Source organism: Porites lutea, chromosome 3 (genome assembly GCF_958299795.1).
Source record: "Porites lutea chromosome 3, jaPorLute2.1, whole genome shotgun sequence".
NCBI classification, from domain to species: Eukaryota; Metazoa; Cnidaria; class Anthozoa; order Scleractinia; family Poritidae; genus Porites; species Porites lutea.
The window spans coordinates 7,969,402-7,986,278 of NC_133203.1; the positions used below are offsets into that span (position 1 = coordinate 7,969,402).

At 37.0% G+C, this 16,877-nt stretch overlaps 1 long non-coding RNA gene across 1 annotated transcript; it reads right to left on the reverse strand.

Moving 5' to 3' along the window:
- Positions 1-388: 388 nt before the first annotated feature.
- On the reverse strand, positions 389-14,394 carry LOC140929330 (uncharacterized). The gene is made up of 4 exons (XR_012164715.1): positions 14,204-14,394; positions 10,392-10,457; positions 7,814-7,880; positions 389-1,318 (listed from the first exon to the last, which is right to left on the reverse strand). It is a non-coding gene; the product is annotated as an uncharacterized lncRNA (long non-coding RNA).
- Between the last annotated feature and the right edge of the window lie 2,483 nt (positions 14,395-16,877).

The following is a 16,877-nucleotide window of genomic DNA, read 5'->3' on the forward strand; positions in this document are numbered from 1 at the left end:
AATCACTGGGTCCCAGTCATCCTAGTCACCCTAGTCGTCCCAGTCATCTTAGACATTCCAGTCATCCTAGTCACTCTAGTCATCCCAGTCAATTTAGTCGTCCTAGTCACCCTAGTCATTCCAGTCATCCTAGTCATCCCAGTCATGTTATTCATCACAGTAATTCCAGTCATCCCAGTTATAGTAGTCATGCTGGTTATCCTTGCCGTCACAGTCATCCCATTCAATTATTAAGTCAGACAGTCATTTGTATAGATCAACGTGGTAAGAAATTTGAAGGGTACAATATGGATTGCATATCTGCGCTAACAGGTACTGTAATAACAACATAATAATAGTAATAATAATAATAATAATAATAATATTATTATTATTATTATTATTATTATTATTATTACTATTATCAGCAGAACTTGGCTATTGGTTAAAACATTGTGACACAGTTGAACAAAGTCGATAAATGCTAATCCAGGAGAAAACTTATAATGACCTTGGTTTTTGCATTTAAGTTTTCTGATTATGAGTACTTCACCAACAAGTGCATGTCTCTTGCAATTTTCAATCAAATCAATCAAATTATTTTTTTTCTTGAAACCAAAAAGATTTCAATGCGTTTCAGCTGTCTTTGTATTGTGATTCCCTGCAGACATAAAACTAGTGATTGCAAGCATTAACATAAAATGTATAATTCATACAAAGTTCAACAGAAATGTTGAATGCATCCCTTAGAAAAAAACGATTTTATTTGGTTGGTCTTGAAGTACCAATATTATTAATTTAGAGGTCAATAATAAAATATTTGTTCAATCCTGCTGATTTCTTTTATACACTTTTGACGTGCCAGTCACTGAATCACCAACAGCTGTAGCTGTTCAGGACTGCATTCAATTGGATGATCCTGGGTTCAATTATTTTATTTTCACCATAATGATGTTGACCAAGCTGTACAACTGTGCTTGATTTAATTTTATTTTGGAATTTTGCTCTTTTATGTTGCATGTTATTTTGCACATTTTGTCAGTTTTTATTGTTGTGTTTTATTGGAAAAAGTAAGATTGATAAACTTCTACTCCCAAAAGTGGTACACTTGATGGTGAAATAACTGAAATGATAAAATTAGGTACAATATATCTATCTTATGACAGCTTTCCCTGGATTAGCTTAATCAAACTTTGAAATCAATTGGCCAACAATCCTGTTTATCTGGTTCACTCAAAAGCTGGATTACAAAGCAAAACATAGAGCACATACAGTACTGAAGATAACAGAGGCTCTTTGCTCTTGAAAGTCCTTGTCCAGCCTTTCTGTGGCATCTGATCTGGAAACAAAAGTTTAAAATATTCAATGAAGCTCATCACTTACTTTCATAATAATTATCATAGGTGACAAATCACTCCTTAATTCTGGCACGAAATTTCAGCGTTAATTTGTTTTTTTCAGATGTGAAATTACAAAATTGCTATGGCAACCTTTTGTATGTCTCAGTGCCAAGATGGCAATGGAAATTAAAAATGATATCATGGAATGAAGATGTCTGGGCAACCTAAACACACCAAAAAGCACATCAAGAAGGATTCTAACAGTTATTTTGTCGAAATATTCTGAAAATTCTGAACTTAAGCCAAACTTAAGCTCTTAACTTTTGAGAGAGTTCTCGTCCTTGATCATACAATTCAGGATAAACATCTCAATGACTGCTAACTTAATTCATCACCCATGATATTAATAGTCAACGATTAACACAGACTCTAAACAATGGATACCGTTGTAAAATTTTACTAAATTGACCCCTGCTTTGCAGACTCCAGTCAGTCCCTAAGTCAGTCAGTCAGTTGCATTCACTTAGTCAGTCACATGGTAAGTTACTCAGTTTAGTCAGTCATTCAGTCAGTTGCTCAATCAGTCATTCTGTCAGCAGGTCAGGTACCCAACTACACAGTCAGTCAGTCAGTTTGTCAATTAGTCATTATGTCAGTCAGTCAGGTACCCAACTGCAAAGACAGTCCGTCAGTTGCTCAATCAGTCATTCTGTCAGTCAGTCAGGTGCCCAACTGCACGGTCAGTCAGTCAGTTGCTCAATCAGACATTCTGTCCGCCAGTTAGGTACCCAGCTGCATAGTCAGTCAGTCAGTTGCTCAATCAGTCATTCTGTCAGTCAGTCAGTTACCCAACTGCACAGTCAGTCAGTCAGTCAGTTGCTCAATCAGTCATTCTGTCAGTCAGTCAGGTACCCAACTGCACCGTCAGTCAGTCAGTTGCTCAATCAGTAATTCTGCCAGACAGTTAGGTACCCAACTGCACAGTCAGTCAGTCAGTCAGTTGCTCAATCAGTCATTCTGTCAGCTGGTCAGGTACCCAACTGCACAGTCAGTCAGTTGCTCAATCAGACATTCTGTCCGCCAGTTAGGTACCCAGCTGCATAGTCAGTCAGTCAGTTGTTCAATCAGTCATTCTGTCAGTCAGTCAGGTACACAACTGCACAGTCAGTCAGTCAGTCAGTTGCTCAATCCGTCATTTTGTCAGCTGGTCCACTGCCCAATTGCTCCATTAGTCAGTATCTGGTACTGTAAGTTACTCATTCAGTCAGTCATATGATCAGTCATTCCATCAGCCAGTCAGTCAGTTACAAGTAGACAGTCAGCCAGTATCTAAGTTGTTCAGTCAGTCAGTTAAAATGGTTAACAGTTGATTAGTTTGAAGTATACTAAGCAAATTAATCAGTTAATCAGACAGTCAATCAGTCAGTTGGTCAGACAGTAATTTTATGAAACTTTAAACCAAACCGTTCTGTTAACCTAGTTTACTTAAAAGAACTCAGTTAAAACATAAAACAAACAGCACTTACATTACTGAAGATAACAGAGGCTCTTGGCTCACGAAGATCCTTGTCCAGTCTTTCTCTGGCATCTGGTCTGGAAACAAAAATTTAAAATATTCAATGAAACTCATCAGTTGTTTTCAGAACAGACCAATTCCCAAGTCAAACCTTTTTTTTTTATTATTTTCTTTCATTTCATTTGCTATTCCAAAGTACAAAAATTACAACAATTACAATTATTATCACAAAGCATACATGCACAAACTTACTACACACCTAAGCACACATGCAATTCCACAATTACCACACAAGGTAATGCCTACTGTTATTTTACAAGTGCTATTCAAAAAAAAAGAAACTAATCATTTTTTCAAAAGAAGAAAAACTACAAAGTCCATTTGTCCATTAATTTTTGTAAATTCTTATTGTTAGTGAAAATGTATTTTTCTATTTCATATTTACCGTTTATTCTAACTATAAAACGGTTTATGGTTGGGAGTAGTTCATTCCTTCTGCAACTCCATAAATATATTTTCCCTATAAGTATAAGATAATTAAGCAAGGGGCATTCAGAAGATAAAAAGCCGATCCAAATTTCCTTTAATGTTAGGTAAACTAGTTGTTTTCGCAACCCAAAATAATATGATTCAATACATTTCCAGAATGAATTCGAATAAGGGCAGTCCCAAAAGAAATGTCTAATAGTTTCTGATTCCCTTTTGCAAAAAGAGCACAAGTTGTCTGTCCTGTACCCAATCTTGAACAACTTTGAGTTGGTAAAAAGTATAGAATTAAAAATTTTTAGTTTGAAAGGCTTTGACATAAGGTTCAAACGCGATAGAATGGGGCAAGAGAAATGCCTTTCTGAGATCGTCATTAGATAGATTAAAATCCAACTTCAGTTTTTGTGCATAATTTGGGAGACAAGCTTTCTTTTTGATCAAAAAAGGATAATAATCTTTTGATTTTTTTTTTGCTATGTCGAAAACGCCGCCATCGATTTTAAAGGAAGGTATTGCATTAAAGGTACTCGAATCCGAGCGATTAAGAACTCTTAAGTTGGTTGGTATTGAATGTCTTATACTAGTCCATTCAAGGAAGTTTGTCTTTTTAACATTTTTTGCAATCTGTTCATAGAATTCCGTATTGCTGAGATCAAAATGTAGGTCTCCTATTTCCCAGATACCTAAAGTCTCGATCATTCCAAATTACATAATGCCAATCGTTATTAAGAGCATTATCTTCTTGGAGTTCCGACCACCATTTAAGTAGTTCTAAATAAAAGGTAGAGGTAATTTGAAGATCCTTAACATTATAATTGCATTTAAAAAGCATTAGACCTCCAGAATCTTTCAAGATGTATTCAAGGTAGTTTTTCCACGCGCCTGAGTTGTCACTAAATATTCATTTAGGCCAGGAAAGACGGAGAGATTTTATCAAACTTTCAATATCCACCATTTTGATGCCTCCTTCTTCATAATTATTTATTGTTGACACTCTTGTTACTTTATCTTTACCTTTCCATAAAAACTTATATAATATATGATTTAAATCCTTGACAATGTGTTCCGGGGTAGGTAACAAAGAGGAGGTGCAAACGATCTTAGGTATAAGAAGTGATTTGATTAGAGTAACCTTTCCGTAGACAGAAAGCCCCCTTGAGGACCAGATGTTGATTAGTTTTTTAATGTCGACGATTTTCTCTGAGAAATTCTTTGAGTGAGACAACTTATGGTCATAGGTGAAAAAGACACCAAGAGCTTTTATTGGCTCTGTGGGCCATTTGATTCCTAGAGGTTTATTTTCACTGTTCTTCAGTGATCCTATCCACATTCCTTCGGTCTTTGAACTATTTACCTTTAAGCCAGAAAGCTCCTTGAACTTATCAGCAGTTGGAAGAGTTTTTGAGCTGACTATAAATCAGCGAGTACAGCAGTAGTGTCATCAGCGTATTGAAGAAGTTTGGTCTCTTCTTGATTTATTACTATTCCTTTTATTTCTTTGCTAGCTCTGATGGCGATCGCTAAGGTTTCCACAGCCAAAAGAGAAAGATATGGGGAAAGAGGGTCGCCCTGCCTGACGCCACGTGTCAGTTCAAAATAGTCTGAACACAACCCATTATTTACAACTTTTAATATTTGCATAAAAAGTTTTGATCCAGCGCTTAAAACTTGGACCAAAATTAAAGACATCTAGACAATTATACAGGAAGTTCCATTCTAAAGAATCAAACGCTTTTTCAAAATCAATAAATATCAACAGACCAGGCATATTTTCCTTATCTGTTAAATCCATGATATCAAAGATCATCCTAACCGTTTCACCAATATAGCGTTCTTTTACATAACCAGTTTGGTTATGGTGGATTATAGAAGGTAGTATATCTTTAATTCTGTTGGCAATCACTTTAGATATTATCTTAGCGTCAGCATTGACAAGTGATATGGGCCTCCAATTTTCTATTAATGTTCGATCTTTGCCTTTCTTTTCTATTAAAGTGATTACAGCCTGCCTTTGGGAATTACACATTTCTTCTTTTAAAAAAGGATTCATTGACGCAATCTATTAAGAGTTTACTAATGAGATCCCAGCAGCTTTTGTAAAATTCAATGGGGAGACCATCATTCCCTGGTGATTTATTGTTTTGAAACGTTTCTATAATTGTCCTACATTCCTCGGTAGAAATTCGTATTTTTCTCGTATTTTATTTTATTCCTAAACTTCCGATAGTTTAGGAATATTTAAATTATTTAGAAATGCCTCTATGGAATCCGTAGCCTCTACAGAGTCCTTAGTTTTGTATAGGTTTTGATAAAATCGTTTTTGTTCGGCGAGTATCCGATACGGGTCTGTAGTTATTGAACCACTTATTAACAATTTTCGGATCTGTTTTTTGACATGGTTTCTCTTTTCTAGATTTAAAAAGTATTTAGTACTCCTTTCACCATACTCATGCCAATGTGCTCTTGCCCGTATGACAATTCCTTTTACTTTTCCTCATATAAAAGTTCTAATTTTCTTTGATTTCATCTAATCGCAATCTATTTGAGGCGCTAGGGTCATTTTCAAACAGCCTGTTAGCATCTTTAAGGTGGCTGAACACAGTTTTGCGGGCGGTCAGCGGTAACTCGCGTGACCGCGCATGTTTTTAATTAGACAAACAAACATGGCGGCGAAAAAGCAATGGTACGGTCACAGAAGACGATTTCTCCAAATCTACTCATTAAAATTTTGTGATATTTGGCAGAATTTTTACTTTTATCGTATTTTAGATAATGAAAACTTTAAAATGGAAGTTGAACAGATGAATTTCGTGACACATATAATAATTACAATACAATTATATTATTGATTATCTAAAAGTCCGTCTGTTAAAATTTGATCAAATAAGTTTCAAATGGTAATGATTAGTTACAGTAAGCTGTGTGCAAGTTTATAGGAAAATCTAATGAACGAATTTTATGTAAACTGAACAAAAGTGAAATTTTAAGGTTGTATTCAATCGTTCATGTTGCCATGGAAACTACGAAAACGTCAAATTTTTTTTTTGTCAATTAAAATCTTTCATCATTTTCTCTTGCCATGATTTGGCATGATTTGGCAAATGACATACGCTCACAAACTGCCAAACTGTGTTCAGCCACCTTAAGTTCTTGTTGAATCAGCCACTCTTTCTCATATTTAAGTTTGGCTTTTCTTTGGAGTAGCTAATGGCGTGCAATCTAATATTGTATTTGATCCAGTCCCAAACGCAGCGTTTGTCAGACAGATCAATTTCACCTTCTTGTTTCCATTTGGGTATATTAATTCGTAACTGTTCTAGGTAGTTTTCATCCTCTAAGAGCTAAACATTCATTTTCCATATACCAGGACCTTTCATCTCTCCAATGTCTCCTAGAGCTAAGGTTATTGCAGCACGATCTGTGCATATTGCAGGCTGTATTTCAGTAGCGTTTATAAAATCACAGAGATTGTTAGAGGTAAGCCAAAAATCTAGTCGACAGAGAACTGTTGGGGATTTTTGACTCCAAGTGTAACTTCTTGTTTGAGGGTTCTTAATTCTCCAAATATCAATTAAGTCCAGTTCGCTTTGTAAAGTTTCAATACTATCAATTGCTGCTCTTCTTGGAATCATGACACCACCGTGTTTATCAAGAGCTGGATTTAACGGACAATTGAAATCACCCCCTAATATAATGTTTTCCTCTGAGTCTAAGTCTTCCATTTGAAGCAGGCCATGTAATTTTCTAAAAAACTGAATTAGATCCTTTTCTTTGTTCGGTGCATAGATATTTACAAGAACATATACTTTGTCATCAATTTGGATTTTAAGTATAATAAAACGACCCAGGGGATCTCGAGTTGTCGATAGCACTGAATAATTGGTATTGTTTCTGATCAATATTGCAGTACCGCATGAATTAGGGCTTCCATGTGAGAAAAGTATTTTGCCACCCCATTCATTTTTCCACTGCACCTCTGTCTCCTTCTTTGAATGCGTTTCTTGCAAAAATACAAAATCAGCCTTCTGTTTACGGCACCATTTATAAATTGTACGACGTTTAGTAAAGTTGCTAATGCCCCTTACGTTTAAAGAAATTAATTTCAAATTAATGGTTAAAGCGAAGTTTTAACCTTAAATGTGTAGTGCTTGGAGTGCAGAAGGAACCACGGACAACCCAATGTTGTGTACTTCTAAAGCTATTAATTAAGAAAGGACGTGAACTCTTATGTATAAAGCATAATAGTATATTAACTACAAATAGGCATTGACACAAAAGACAAACACACAAACATAGGCAAACAGATACAAGTACAAAATACAGATGCAAAGACATAATCCAGAGAGAGCATAAACAATACACTACTAGTTAATCAGACAGTCAATCAGTCAGTTGGTCAGACAGTAATTTTATGAAACTTTAAACCAAACAGTTCTGTTAACCTAGTTCACTTAAAAGAACTCAGTTAAAACATAAAACAAACAGCACTTACATTACTGAAGATAACAGAGGCTCTTGGCTCATGAAGGTCCTTGTCCAGTCTTTCTCTGGCATCTGATCTGGAAACAAAAATTTAAAATATTCAATGAAACTCATCAGTTGTTTACAGAACAGACCAATTCCCAAGTCAAACCTTGCTTTACAGACACACGCTTAGTTCAGAAAGCTTATTATTACAGACAGTTTGCTTGTACCTAGGGAAAGAAAGCTTTAATCTTTCTCTAATTAATTCAACCTGCTCAATAGAGACAACTTGTTAACATGGTCCACTTAGTGCCCATATTCACGAATACCAGAGAGCAAACATGTTGGAATAATTGACCACATATAATTATAATAAATTAACACACACCCTTTGACTGCAGTTTACTAGCGGTAAACAGTACTCCTCCTTTAATAAAAGTACCCCCCCCCCATCCTTACACGGTCAGTCACTTAGTCAGTTAGTCAGTCTGTCAGTCTGGTGGCCAGTCAGCTAGTCAGTGAATTTTTCAGCACAGTCATCCAGTCGGTTGTGTGACCTTAGACAGACACTTGGTAAGGTGTTCCATTAGTCAGTCATTCTGTCAGTTATTAAATCAGTCATTCTGTCAGCCAGTCAGTCAATCAGTCAGTGACTCAGTTACTCAGCCATTCAGTAAGTTAGACAGTTAGCCAGTTACTAATTTGCTGAGTCAGTCAGTCATTTTAACAGTTAGCAAGTTACTGAGTTGCTCAGTTATTAAGTCAGCTGATTAGTTACCAAGTAAATTAGTCAATTTCTCAGTCAATCAGTTGGTCAGTTTGTATTTCAGACAGTTCTTAGCTACAACTACAATCAGCGAGGTGAGACACTTCACCCTAAACTGGGATTTTTACATTTTGCTGACTTCAAAAGGAGGAAATATAGCTTTTCCTTCCCCATCCCCTCCATGCAATGTTCTGCTGATGCTCGAGCTACCAACAGAAAACAACAAACGCCCTAACTTTGAAAGAAGGGGACAGGGGAGGGATAACGATCCATTTGTTCTCTGAAGTTACCCTATTTGAGTACAATCTCTCAACAATTTTGTTGCCGATTGTAGTTTCTCAGTTAGTAAGGCAGTTGCTTGATTAGTCCTGAGTCAGTCAATCAGTCAGAAGGTCAGTTACTCAGTTTGTAAGTCAGTTAGTTGGCACATGTAAGTCAGTTGGCCACTCAGTCAGCTAGTAACTGTTACTTAGTTGATTTTTCAGTCTGTCAGTCAGGTAGCCAGTCAGTTAGTCAGTATGTTACTTGCTCAGGTAGTCTGTCAGTCAGCCAGTCAGCTAACTAGTCAGTAGGTCGATAAATCAGTCAGTTACTCAACACATCAATCAATGAGTCATTCAGTCAATCAGCAAAAAAGCCACCCAGTCAGTCAATAAAGAAAGTCAGCTAATCAGTCAATCAGTTTGCCAGTTTGTCAGTCAACCGTAAGTCAGTCGTTCAGTCAGTCAATTAGTAAGTCAGTTAATCAGTCAGTCAGTCAACAACAAGTCAGCCATTTTGTCAGTCAATGAGTCAGTCAGTCACCAAATAAGTCAGTCAGTCCATCAGTCAATTAATTCATCAGTTAATCAGTAATCTAATCTGCAGTCAGTTGGTTAGTAAGACAGTTAGACAGTTAGACAGTCTAAACAATTAAGTCAGTCAGTCCGTCAGGTACATGTAGTCAGTCATGTAATCAGTCAGGCATTCATGCAATTAGTCAGTTAGTCACTCATTTAGTCAGTTGGTCAATCAGCTAAGGACCAGTCATTCAAGGAAACAGTCAACCAGACAATAAAACAGTCAACTCAAATGGCATCATGTAGATTGCAGAACTATACTAAATTACTAAAAGAAGAACTTGGCATTGTTATACTGACATTGTAGCGCAGGTCATTCAAAGCAGATCATGTATGAGTTGGCATTGTCAGAAAAACTCTAATTTTAAGATTTGATTTGAACTATGCACATGTACGTTTTTGAAACTGTTAAGCAAAAAAGAAAAAAACCCAAAGTGCTTGATGCTATCAGTCGATAATTCAAAATAATTTCTAAATGAATTTGAAAATGAACAATTTTTTCTGTCCTATTTACACATGTGCTACTTGTTGGAAGGAACTGTACTCTTTGGCCTCAAACTGTTCTAGAGCTTTAAGCTGTCTTTCACAAAAAGATCAAAAGAAACATTCATTGATTTCAATAACTGCATTTAAATAACTGAGCAATATTTTTAACAAAACTCTTTTAAAATATTCTTCCTTTGAGTTTGGAAATTTTGTTGAATCCCTGCCATCTCAGTAGTAAGCAAGAAAACAGCTTGCTAAATATTAACATCAAGAAGTCAAGTCACTCAAGTAGTGTTTTTCTTTCACTATTACATTTAGACATGTACATGTATCCCTCATTTTACAGAGACATTAAATTTGAAACGATTTTGAATTTGTGTTAAATTAGGCCAGGTATGGCCACTAAAAGCTAGTGACGATACCGTACATCAATCTTGCTTTAGGCAAGCTGCATGACTTCAGTTTATCTGGTTCACTCAATAGCTAGATTATAAGGCAATCTGTACAGCACTTACAGCACTGAAGATAAGCTCAAAATCCTGGCTGTTGAAGTCTCGACACATCTGCTGGACAAATCTGATCTGAAATGAAAAATCAGTCATTTTCATCAGCAATCGCAGTAATCTTGATTCACATCATGAAGGCATTAAAATAAAAGGCATTAATTATTAATGCCTTTTGTTAGCATGAATCTCAGTCGGTAGGTTTTCATTTAGAGCTGCTTTTTGGTTCCCGCAGTGATTTTGTTTATGCGAAGTTTCTGACACCAATATCATGTTGTCATTCGACCTTCTCACTTTTTTCACCGTCAAGTGTAATGATTTTGTAAGCTTTTCTTTCTTGTTTCCTTGTTTTCTTCGTTAAGGAACTAATAGCTTCTTTTCAATTAAAGGAAATTTTAGTGTTTTTTAACTAAGGTTTCCGTGTGTGTATTTATTTCATTGCATTCATTGATTGTGACCACGTTTGAATTACAACTGGTTCAGAGTACTACATGCAGTTGAAAGTTTGAACGTTTAACATGAATTACGATCGACAAAAGTAAAGTAATTCTGTCAGCTGTTCTGTATCATGTAGACATTTCCAAACGATATTTCTTGGTTTGCCACTTGAAAATCGGGTTTTACTTTTGGCATGAATTAAAGCAAAGGAGTAGTGACATCACTGGATGGCATTAACGGCCGGTTGATTTACTGAGGGAGTAATAATGACTTAAAGTAATCGGATGAAATTCAGGCTACTGGAAATTAGGATTTTGCATAATTTAAGCACCCCTTCATCGACATAGCAACCGACATATCAACCAACACTCGCTTGACATGTCAGTCAATATATTGACCAAAATGCAACCAATATGTTGGTCGATATATCAACCGCCATGTCCACCGGCATATAGACTGACTATCGGTCAATATTTTGCCAGTATAAAGGTTGACACGGTCGATATGGTGACCTTCAAATGTTGGTGGAATATCAGTCAACTGTTGGTAGTATATTGATCAACTGTCGTATAATACAATGTGCTTCAGGGTCTTTTTAAAAGCGTCTAGCGTCTTGGAAATGTCTAGTTTGGGTGACCGGAAGTGTTACAGACCTTACGATCTGACAACATTGACATCCATGAAAAGGTTGCTGAAAAATAGACTTCACATCCTTTTCATTATTTTGAGAGCCTTTGAAAAAGCCCGTTAAATGTGGCAGGGTTTGAGCTAGGATTTGATCACTGGGGGACAATTTATTTGTCCCCTTGGCTAAAATTTTGGGGGACATTTTCATTTTTAGGGGGACAGAAATTTGTATACCCTGCTGCTGATGCAAAGGGGTTTGTCTTCTTTGATTTCTGACAAAAATAGCTGAACATCTGCGATCACCTCCTTTTTATAGCCCAACCACCTGTGATCTCATGATTTTTTCGGTTTCCTTCGATCCTCATCCGTTTCTTCCACATTAATACACTGTTCTTCTTCTGTATCATTTTTCTCTGATTCACTCTGGCTTTAATTTGGAGCGAAAAATCTTTCTAATGTTTGAACACATTTTCGATGTGACATGTTAACGATTGCCAGGCGTATTTACCACACTAAAATGACTGAAATGTGCCTTTAGAATGAACATTACAAGTGCGATAAAATATACTTCCCATGTTCTGTTTTAGCTTGCAATTTCTGCACTGAAATAAATCTCTTCGTGTGTGCTTCCTTTCGAGTTTTTTTCCCTAAATTTTGAAGGGGACAAATTGTCCCCTTGGCCGTTTTTTTAAGGGACAATTTCAATTGCAGTGCGGGATTGGCGCAACGGCACGGCCTGGCTCAAACCCTGATGTGGTCTTTCAGAAATGAACAATCTTACTGAAATGAACAAACCTCCATAAGACAGCTTTCCAAGACTTGATTAGATATTTGTGCTCTGTTTCATAGGATGTTTACATTTGAACAAATGGTTTTTGATGGGAAAATTTTTGAATACTGTAGTTGTTGGTGGGTGAGGATTTTTGACATAGTTACTAAAACATGGAACGACCTAAAACCACCTAAAACCATCTACAACCACCTACAACCACCTCAAAAACATCTACAACCACTCGCAAACAATCTAAAACCATCTAAAACAAGGTATAAATGTCTGAAATAAGGTGAGACGACAACATATCACGAACATGAAATACGAGAATCGAACAAAACATCCACTTCCCACTAAAATCTTACTCTCCCTGGTCCCTTGTATCATCAACCATTGGCTTAAGTCACGAAATGAAATGCGAGATCATGCTAAGTATATTAAAAGACTTAAAGAACTTTACAAAATAAACTATTACATCACAAAAAATAATAAAATAAAACAACAAACTCGTAGTCGAAAGACTGACTTGATTTGGCTTTTTCTACCCTGGGTACCAGTGAGACGTTTTGGTTCACGTTTCATTTGTTTACGCAATGACACAAGGTAGGGTTTCTCTCTCTCTCAGAGTCTGCTTCACTGCTGTTTTGTTCTGAGGTGGTGGATTACATTCGCAAGAACAAGTTAATTTTTTTAGCATCTCATCCGTCAAACATGTTTGTATATTCCAGGTGACTCCTTTAGATGAACCCTAGTGTCTTTCACACCCGTTTCCTGTGTCATCACGCAAGGCTAAACTCCCTTGCGTCACGACACAGGAAACGGAGACTAGTAGGTGTAATCTTTTTTAAAAATGTTATTTAAAAAACTCTATAATGCAATGGATTCAGAAGAAAACAAGTTAAGACGAGCCAAAATTAATAAAAATGGGTTGAAAAATTTTAATAGTGAATGATTGTATTTAAAGTAATTTACCTGGATTTTTATATATACCTTTATTATGTTTTGGAACCCAACTTTCACCCCGGCCCTCTTCTTGGGAGTGATGGGATATGCGCGCTTCTTATTTTCGCTTTGCTCGTTGTAAATACGTCCCCACTATACTATCTGAGAGCCTAGCACAGGCTAGAGTAGCTGGAACTTTACGAGCTAAAACGGAACGAAAAATTTGGATCACATATTCGGGTCTCCCTTCCCGCCAAGGGACGTTACTGGTAAGAACGTTTTGATTCATTTTGCTGAAAAGAATTATCAAATATCATTATATAATGTTTCTAATTCTTGCAACTGTAAACGGGTTAATAGCTGTATAAAATCAGGCTCTACAAGTGAGACACGTTCACACTAGACTAAAGGATTCTGCGGGACTACATACATTTGTGTGAAACTATTTCAGACATTCATACCCTGTTTTAGATGGTTTTAGATTGTTTGCGAGTGGTTGTAGATGTTTTTGAGGTGGTTGTAGATGGTTGTAGGTAGTTATTGAATTTTTTTTATGTGGTTGTAGGTGGTTTTAGGTGGTTGTAGATGGTTTTAGGTGGTTTTAGGTCGTTCCATGTTTTAGTAACTACGGGGTTTTTGATGCTTTTTGAAGCAATAGCTGGTGAAGCATTCGACCATCTATCTAAACTAACTACTGACATACCCGGGAATGTGACCAGAATTTTTCAAAAAAGTCTAATGCCCGGCGTTTTTCCCGGGGGGGAGCACGGGCTGTTTTGGAATCGGTCAGTACAAAATGCAGACTACAGAATGCTGCAGACCATTGTTTTCACCATGCAATCAGAACTAGACAACAATAGTCCTATTGACTGTTTTCTAACCCTGAAAATAATGGTCTGCATTCAGTCTGCAGTCTGCACATTTTGTACTCTCCAGTTTTGGAATGGACTGGTACATTAGTTAGGAAATGTGTGCATCAACAATCTTATATTAATTACAAGAATGGTAGTCTCCACCAAATTTTAACAAACTCTGGAAAGCCTACCTTTGATATATTTAGCTTTATAACGTCAGGGCCAACAGACAAGCTATGTAAGCTTAATGATTTGTGTGCTTCCTTCCCGCCACTGAAGACGCACATTTCTGTACATGTAAATGAGCCAAACGACGACGGATAAATCCCAAATGCTTAGCCGGTTAAGCCATGTCGATAAAGTTTGCTACAACAAATGTTGAAATCACGGGTAGTACTTGGCACTACAACGTGATTTCAGGCGCCATCTTGAATTTTTTTCTTTGGTCCCAGGTTTCTTTCGAGCGTGAGGGGGAGGGGTGTGGGGTGGGCGGGGGTTGGGGAGGCGGGGAGTCAGTGTTTTGTTCTGTTTTTTGGTTTTTGCTTGAGGATGTCAGGAGCCGATTGAGGATGTCAATTATGTCATGAACTCTCAGTTTTCGTTCCTTTTCAAAAACTTTTTAACTTTTACTAGACCAGTGGAAACCCAACCGATGATAAACTCACATATGCCAACTAAAAACCGCCGCCCGGTTAGCTCAGTTGGGAGAGCGCCGTTCTGCTGAGCGGGAGGCCGTAGGTTCAAACCCCGGCCGGACCAACACTCAGGGTCTTTAAATAACTGAGGAGAAAGTGCTGCCTTTGTAATAACATCTGCAAATGGTTAGACTTTCTAGTCTTCTCGGATAAGGACGATAAACCGTAGGCCCCGTCTCACAAGCCCTTGCACATGTAATAAATTTGTGGGACGTTAAAGAACCGACACACTCTTCGTAAAGAGTAGGGCAGGTAGTGCCCGGTGTAGTGGTCCATCTCACTTTCACACTCATGTATGGGGGCATCATCACTCATTCCTTCAGTACTTGTAAACTGCACCTTAAGCAGTCTGGCAAAGTCCCCCAACCAGTGTTGTAAATTATCCCTGAAAAGCCCTGTGGGGAGTGGATAATAAGATATTTACAATTTACAATATCTGTTACTTTACAATCGTCATCTCTCTAGGATTTTACTTCAACCGATTTCAAGTTAATTTCCTTTATCAAGAACGACAGGATTAGGTTGTAATGTTTGATTTATTGCCAATGAGAAGCAATAATGTCGACCTATTATAAAAACTGATTTTTTGAAACGATTTTCAAATAAAATACAGGTCTTAAATGTTTCTCAAATTAAAAAAAGTTAAAAAAGCTAACATCAACGACGTTTTGACGTTCATATAAAAGTCAAATAATAAGTGTCTGTTTCAGAGACAACAACACTTATGTTTCGACTTGATATGACGTTCGTTGAACGTCGAAACGTCATCGTTTGTAACTTTTTTCAATATGAGAAACACTTTGGCGCTGTATTTTCTGTCCAAATGTCTATTGAAATCGCTTGTTATTCGTAAAAAGATTTTTGGAAACAAAGTAAAAATCAACCGGTACACTTATTGCCGGATCTCTTTTTGCCAAATTGTGTAACTGTGTAAAGGCTAGCCTGCGAACCGCAGACGTATTCCGGTCGTCGCTTCTCTCCCTCCGAAAAATAACTCTGCGAATGAAAGAAGAGCCGAAAAAAGCGTCTACTTCCTGCAGACCATGGACTAACCCCTTTGGAAAAAAAGTCAGATTTTCAACTTTCTTTAAATTGATGTTTTTGTAGTCTAGATTGGCTTGTTGGTCCTGCTTGTGTAAGCAGCGAGACTCATAATCTGCAATCCGTTTTTCTTCGTATTTATGACACAAAAGAGGGTCATTGTGCCAGACGTTCCTAGCGTTGACCGCGAAAACTGGGAGTAAGAATCGTTGCATGACCGAAGCCACGCATGATTTTCGAAAAGAGCTTAGGAAAGCTTAAATTTAGAGCTTTTCCGAAACGTGTCGGTCCAAGAATTCTATCGCTTAAAAGCGTTGATTACTTTGGAACAAGTGAACACTACTAAGTGGTTAAAAAAAAAGAATCTTAATTAGCAAAACTGCGATGGTCGCGTGTTGTAAACTTTCATTGTATGAAATGGTCTTGTGATGAAGATGCGGTTTATTTTCGGCTATGATTAAAATGACGTACCATGTAAATCACTTTTTTGATCTCTGGCAATCATGTTATTTCTCTGGAATCGAGACCCTTGGATTTTCGTGTATCAAAACACGCGTATAGCCTGCGACCGCACACGTATTTACGGTTGTCGCTAACACGCGTACTAAATCAATTCAGAAACAAATAAAAAGTAAATATCCTGAAGAATGCTCGACGTCGCTGAAGTAGGAAGTAACTAAAAAACCTTTAGCGAGCAAATCCTGTTTCGTGTAGAATTAATCGCCCCCTCATTTCTCGATCTAATCTCCAAGCAAGCGAGACTGAAGCCCGCTGTAAGAGCGTTCTTGTTTTCTAACTAGAACGTTACCAAACACCTTTTTTGGCCGAAACAGAAAAGATGAAAAAATTTCTAACTTTTCACCAAAACCATGGACAAACCCCTTTGGTAAAATGTCAGTTTTGCGACTTCTTAAATTGAGGTTTTTTTTAGTCTAAAATGGTTTGTTTTCTTCTAGAACGGCGCAAAGCACTTTTTTAAAATCTATTTTACCTAAAAAGAAGGAGTCAAGAAATTTCAAATTTTTGACCAATACCATTGGCTAACCCCTTTGGAAAAATGTCAATTGTGCAACTTTCTTATTAAATTGCTGTTTTTGTATTTAGTCTAGAATGGATTCCTTTCTATCTA